Source organism: Glossina fuscipes, unplaced genomic scaffold (assembly GCF_014805625.2).
Source record: "Glossina fuscipes isolate IAEA_lab_2018 unplaced genomic scaffold, Yale_Gfus_2 1, whole genome shotgun sequence".
Taxonomy (NCBI): domain Eukaryota; kingdom Metazoa; phylum Arthropoda; class Insecta; order Diptera; family Glossinidae; genus Glossina; species Glossina fuscipes.
The window spans coordinates 17986122-17993281 of NW_023998415.1; positions in this window are offsets into that span (position 1 = coordinate 17986122).

The following is a 7160-nucleotide window of genomic DNA, read 5'->3' on the forward strand; positions in this document are numbered from 1 at the left end:
ATTTTTCCCATTAACTAAGAAAAAAATTGCACATGCATTGCAAAATAAACAAAAAGCATTATCAAGATTGTTCTAGCTTTCATTTAGCAAAACAATTGTCAATTCAAATGACAGGAGAGTGACACAAAAAACAATATAAAAAAAAAAAAAAAAAAAAAAAAAAAATACATAATAAAAGCTACTACGACCAGCTATAGTTTAGTAATACTGGATATTATTGTATCTATGCATAAATTCCTGACGAAGATTTAGCCTTCAAACATAATAGTAGGGGGGGTGGTCCGTATCAAAGATACGCTGAATATCTATTAACCATAAAATAGCGGTCGGAGGCAGAGAGTCGGCTAAGCGTCATTCTTATTGACGGGCCGGCATAGTTAGCATGTACTATAGATAGCAAACTTCTCAACGAGACTCAAACAGCACTTTCGACGTACACTACCGTTTAAGGCTCTGTTCGTACGCCGCATACGTTTTTGTGAATTTAGTTACGCGTCTTTGTCGTCGCATAGAAATTTCTTTGTTTCCTTGTATGTTCAAAATGCAAGTAGACTTTTTTCGCATGTCTCGATGAACGCTTTCTTAAAATAGCGATAAAAATTTCAGTTTTTTACAGTCCTAATTAGCGATAATAACATGCATCGATCACATCGATGAGCGAAAAATTAGGTGTGAGTGATATGCGTCGTCCCGCATATATACATACACGCAATATGATTCTTAAATGGCACTATTGCCAACATGTGCGATATAGAAAATCGGAAAGATTTTTATTCATTGTTCTTATCGTCGCATTTCGCTCGTCTTTTGGCAAGTATTACTATTCTATGAAAATGACATTTATTGGTAATTTAGCCAAGCGTCCCGTAGCTGAGAAGGGAAAGAGATGGAAAGCGGGTAGAGAAAATGAGAAAGATAGTATACATATCTGAAGAGTGAGATAAAATAATAATTGATGTTTTATATCTGAATTCTGAATTCTGGGGAGATGAAGTCGTTGAAATAATGAGAAGTGTACAGGCTGCCGTACTGCCAACGAAACTTCACTCATATCAATCAAAATGTTTTGAAGCATTCGGTTGAGTGAGATATTGGGTTATTGGCTCTCATTTGTTAAATGTTTTATATGTTGTTCCTATCCTACGCGTTCTTACTGGAAATACAAAAATCAATTTTCTTACCACAAAAAAAAAAAAAAAAAAATAAAATAAAGTCTTATAAGAACTTTATAATGTCTACGCATTTTAGAGCATCATTTATTTTATGGGAAAAACGAAACGTTCTCTAGAGGCTTAACTATGCTATTCACATAACATAAAACACATTACAACGAATGTATTCAGTCTGAGCTATAAACTTTAAATCGATTTAAATCGGCTTGTTAGCTCATATAGGTACACATATAGTACGTAGTAGATGAAGATGTAGTAAGACTTCCGTCCGTTTAGGCCATTTTAGGTATTATTGAAACATGTGTGTTTCTTAATCTCTCACTAACTTTTGTTTCAACTTCAAGGGCAATACTTTCTGTGCTCAATGAGAGACAATTGCTTACTTGCTGTATTCGGCTTTATCTCAGCAAGCGAGTAATGGGAATCATGCCTCTTAGCTAGCTTTGAACAGCTTATAATAATCAAAAAAAGAAAAACTGATTTGGACAATGCAAAGCCATCAAAAGCCTATTACAATATCTCGGATTCAATTTGCAAGTAAATGTTGATGTAACTGCTTTGCTTAACTATCTTTTATCTCAGTTTAAAAAATGGGAAAAAATTTGTTTTCTTAAATCGAAATAACTGGCATTAATTAGCGAAGATATTTGCATCAAATTAGATAGAGGTGTCAATCAGTGTGCTATCAACATAACGCAGCAAGTATCCGTTTAAATAAGCTTACGCGATTTAAACGAACAACTTTGACCATTTTTTTTTTTTTTTTTTTGATGATAGGTTTGCACGTTATATCCTGCGAATAACTAATAAAAAATACTGCTTTGCATCAAATGTTTGTTTTGGCCTCGAAAATCTCATTGTGAATGCAGTTTGTCCTTCAAAAGTGGAAATAAAATGAAATCAAAGCGGAAATATATGGCGGATATCCCATCACTTCACATCAAGCGAACAGAAAAAGTAATTAGCTGCTAAAGCAGTACTTACGCAACGTATAGGTCATCAATCCATTGTTTTCAATGCCAAAGTAAAAAAATGTTTAATGTTTCTTCCTGCAAATGATTTAAGATTTTTAAAGTTCATTTAACGCGATGCGTTTACGTTATTTTCATTAATCTAAACGATCTAATATACTATAGAATGCTGCGTCATTTATTAAAAGGCAGTCAGCAGTTATACAATGTGTAAATACATAATTTGGACGTAAATATTTGCTTCGTATCTTCAAGTTACAATAGCTTTCTCATTTACGATATCCAATAACATATTTAATACCCAGCCTTATCAAGCAGATATTTGTAATTTGTAATTTTTCTTAAGCTTTATGTGTCACCACAACATAGCCGCTAATACATCAACATCGTTAGCAAGAATAACAACAACTTCGTTATCGCCAAACAACATCTATGACAAACTGTAAATAGAACGTGACATCTTGGTGTAAAGAGATGTAAGCCATTGACTACGACGGAGTGACAGTTTACAAGCCAATGTTGCAGAACAAAACATTGAAATAGAATGAAAGGGAAGATAGATTTTATTCTCGGTTGCGTGCGTCTTTTAAGGAAAATGTAAAGGAAATAATAAAATAAGTGAAAATTCATTCGTTATTATATCCAAGCGTTTGCTTTTATTGTTTGCTCGGTACTATAATATATTAACCACATTGAATTATCAAAAGGAAACGGAATGACGCATCATTTCGCTTTAGAATAGTTTACTGCTGCTTCATTGCTGACAAATTGTCACACCTTTCTGTTAAGCTGTCGTTCGTATAAATTTCTAACTGATTTATAATAGTTTCGCAAGATACAAAAGCCGCAATGACTATACTAAATGAATTCCTGTCTTTAGCACAAGTGCCACATGACTTTCGTGAAATGAACGAGTACACAACTTTGAAGTAGAGTAACATCGCTCGACGCTTATGTTGCATAAAGTAACAGTAAAGTAGCAGCGGCGACGTCAGCAGCAACTAGTACTAGTAGTAGTAGCATTAAATAAATCGAATGACTAGAAAATTTATTATTAAATCTATTTATATCCGTTACGCGGGAGAAAATATTTATAGTGCTTTGTCGTGTTGTATGCAAAATTGAAAAGCATTGTTGGGGGGATGCATAGCATTCTCTGTATAAGAGTGTATTAAGTTTGCATGCAAAATCCAAAAACGCTTGAGACACATTCATCATATATAGCATTGTGTCATTTTTTGAAACGATTTAAGTCTGTCCGTTCGTTTGACGTCTATTCATATTGACTTTTGCGTTTAATCGGCGGGCCAGATTCTTATTGAAAATTAATTTAGAGACTCATATTGCTCATATGACACAAGGTTCCAAAAGCCATTATATGAACAAATTTTTTGCACATGTTAAAAAGTAATATACGGGCACACTACATAAATGTGAAAACTTTTTGTTCGGATTCACTTCTTTTTTTTTTTGATAAAAACGATTTCATAAAAGATTAGCCTTTATAGGACAACGCGAACTAATTATCGTAATGATTTCGTGATGAAACTTGGTTCGACATAATCATTTGGCATATGCTTCTGTTTTTCCGCCCCATTTGGATGACATTGATCTATTTTTCGCATTTTTGAATAGTAAGTTCTCACAGGACGTATAAATTTCAGTAGTTCAATAGTCTACATTGCCCGACCGTAGTGATTGCAAATGCATTAAGCATGAATTATGTATGCGAAACTCGAGTCTGTTTGCCAAACTAGACTTACGCATATGCCTCAGAACTGTTTATGAATCACTAAAGAAGTTATGTTCAACGTTATAATTGAGGCTTTGATTTGCTCAAAGTGATGAGAGCGAGTAATGTCGCATGTTCGACGTGAAACAAAATTAAATTAAAATATGCGACAAAGTACAAGAAGTACATGAAGCGTTCTATCTTCACACAACTCTCTACAACATTCTATACGTACGAATATAAGATATATATGTATATATATGTATATATATATATATATATATATTTCAATTAAAAAAAAAAAAAAAAAACTCTCTTTCATGTCATATTTAAAGCAATATGAAACTAACTCTTTAAACTTTTAAAGAGAAAAAAGTGTTAAGCCCAAAATCTGAGATATCGCATTTCCGTTCTCATTCATTTGGAACACAAATGCTAGTAATGCCTTGTATGCAACAATATGGTTTACATATATTAAAAAAAAAAAAAAGCAAAGAAAAATTCGACAACAACAACTTTAAGAACTTACCTGCGTTAAAAGGAATAATCGTTTCGTTAATGAAAAAGCAGAAAAACGTCTCCTTACACGGCATCGTTCCAATCGTGCCAAACATCATCAATGTTTTTGATATTGAAAGAGGATAAATTTCTATTTTTTTCTTTTTCTAACAAATTTCTAACAACTGCTAAGCTTTTAAATCATTTTTACCTTTTTTTTTGCAAGCATTTGTTGAGTGGATTTCAATTGAAAGTTTGTGAAATGTTTGTTTTCTAAATATATGGGAAGTAGAAATCAAAGAAATGAAACGAAAAAACAGTTACATTCGACTCGAAGACCGAATCTTTTCATATAAGGAAAAGAAGTTTCGTCTTTTTTCGTTTTTTCATCAAAACAAAAACCGATTTCTTGATAGCGTGTAAATATTTCATATCAAGAGCCGTCGAAATTCAATAAATTTATGATCTCAGTGATCTCACGAGTTATCATTACGGGGTCAGCATCAATTAATGCCTTAATTATGACCTTGGTAGTTCCAACTCACCTTTCAGAATGTGATGCAAAAGTAAGACAAAATGAAATTTTGTAAACTAGCTTTGGGACTGGCGTTCTGTCCATGCATCGCCTCCATACCAATCCAATTATTTTTGTTCTGGTTTGAATAGAAGTAAAAGTGACCCGAAAATCCTAGTTATCTGCCTTTTCATATTAGATAAGACATCAAATGAAAACTTTTGCGCAGAATCAAACAAAATTTTCGCCACATAATCATTACGATATCGGCTATCAAATATACAAAGACAGTGCAGTGCGACTTAAATGTGAACTTGGCTGAGTGAAAAGATGCACTGTTAAGAAAAAAGGAAATGACGTTTAGGACAACCGCATGCTGTAATCTTTTCGTTCATTTTAACTTCTCTTTAATAAAGATATACTTGAAAGGCATTTCGAAGCTATGTTCAATTTTGTCGAGGTCCCTTTGTTATAAATTTGTGATCGCTAACTTCACATCATACCATTCTATAGCATGTAATGACGTTCGTTTTACGTTTGCTTGTTTTGCCATCGTTTTTGTCCATAAATTAACATTTGATTCGAAAATATTATTATCACGCGTTAACGATTATTACAATCGTCGCAATGAGGGATCCGTTTCGAGTTAACAAGACCAAGAAGAACGAAGGCTTATATTCCCTGGTCTGGGGAATAAATATAATTACATTACATATATATATATATAATATATGCATACATATATGTAATATATATAAATGAAATTTATTTCTCATTTCATAAAAATATTATAAATTAAATTTGTGCACCAGACCTGGGATTATAAGCGCGGCCTGATTGCGCTTACAGTCAAGGAGCGGATAATAGGATAGGATAGGATAGGTAGCGAACGAAGTTTATAATTGCGTGTTGTTCTCAAGAAACTTCCTTCGATTAATTGTACTTATTGCTTGGGAGATATTGAAAAAATTGAACATCATATAGTAAACAAGCCCGCAACTTTTTTTAAGAAACAAAATATCAAGTACAAACGTCGAAGTAAGGACACATTTGGAAAAGGTTATTGGTTATACTTTTGAATTCTCTGCAACAAGAAGACTAGGAATATCTGTAGAGAGAGAGAGAGAGAGAGAGAGAGACAGACAGTTGTTCGATTGTGCAAGTAATGCCTTGGGTATAAAGAATAATGAAAGTTATAATTTACCTGAACTTACCTTATATAAGTGTACTTCTGATTATCTGTCTGGCTGTGTGTGTGTGTGTGTGTGTGTGTGTCTATATAAGCCATTTTAGAAGAAAACTCTCATTTTTTTTCTTTGACTTTTTACAAACATTTATTAAATTTTAATATTTTTTATATATAGCACTATATATATAAATTGTTTTCCTGTCTTTCTTTAATTGAACTTTTACATTAATTTCGTTTTCATCTCTTTTGAAAAATTTTTAAACATTAACAGAATTTTATTTATTTGTTTGTTAGCATATTGCAAATATCTTTTTATTGAAATTTCAGTTTGTATTACGTTTATTCATTTTTATTATATATGTTTTATTGTTACACTACTTTTATTATTAATTTAATTTATTTTTTATTTACTTTCAATAAGAAGGTAGAAAAAAATAATTATATACACATGCATACATACATATTCACATATATGTAATAAATAAATATATATATATCTATATATACATATATATATATATACGTATATATATATGCATATAGGTATATATATATATATATATATATATATATATATTTACGTTCATACATAAATACATATATATGTATTACAGCTAAATGCACACGTACGTCAAGTTACTCTATTTGCATTAATAAATTTATTTTTGAGCGAATTCTCTATGTATTAAATAGATTTAAAATTTGTCTATTTCTTTATAATAAACCAGTTCTAAATTTTAACAGCCATTCATTTATAGATTTATATATATATATAAATATATTTATATACATATATATTTGTATATATATTCATAGATAATAATATAAAGTTACATTAATTTTCTTTATGTAATTTATTACAATTTTCATAACATTTAAAGCCTATTTATTTATTTTTCTTCCTTGCATACAATATTTACATTCTGACAGACAAGTTCCAGGAATCGTTTATTCGAAAGTTTTCTTTAATCGGCAATTGGCAAAAGGGTTAATTGATGCGAACATATGGTAATATGCAGAGATTGTTTATTTGTGTTAATTGTCTCCGAATTTACATTTACGATAAAAAGGTTTGATTAAGGGG